The sequence below is a fragment of the Trachymyrmex cornetzi genome, unplaced genomic scaffold, assembly GCF_001594075.2.
Source record: "Trachymyrmex cornetzi isolate Tcor2-1 unplaced genomic scaffold, Tcor1.1 scaffold812, whole genome shotgun sequence".
Taxonomy (NCBI): domain Eukaryota; kingdom Metazoa; phylum Arthropoda; class Insecta; order Hymenoptera; family Formicidae; genus Trachymyrmex; species Trachymyrmex cornetzi.
Window position 1 is genome coordinate 1 of NW_017300150.1, and position 649 is coordinate 649.

Genomic DNA, 649 nt, shown 5'->3' on the forward strand with positions numbered 1-649 from the left:
ATCAATCCTTTGCATTTGTTGAAAAAAATAGGAGCTGTTCAACTTATCAAGAAACCTAAAAAAAGAAACAGCCGTAGAATCCGGAAAGAGGCAGTAAGTCTCACGTGACAAATTAAAAATCTGTACTCTCAATTTCTGTAGTTGATGATATGCGTCCTTCAACTCGCATTGTAAAATCGCTCTCACATTATTCAGTTGAATACGTTTTAGTCTAGAAATCGAATTATTATTGTAAAAATATAAATTGTTAAGATTAACAAATGTCTGTAAATATGGTGGTATAATATTAGTTTTAATACAAAAGTTAACAAATTTAATGCGGACCCTAACATTAACACAAAATTTAATAGTATTACAAAATCTCTTTAAAAAACTACATGCAAATGAGCCAAATTGTTTTCGAATAGCTGCAAAGGTAAACTTTTGAAAAGGTTCTTGAAAGTAACGTCTCATTTCGCCCAACGTTTATAAATATAAATAGTAATAAGGCTCTATGATAGTAAATAAATTCAAGTAAAGAACGGGCAAAGAGCCAAAGTATAAAAAATTAACAACACAACTTCTTCAAGTGGCGATATTTCAAAAACTTTATTCTGTATATTATATTAATTTATGTTATCATTGAAAATGACCCGATCGGGTTCGAAAC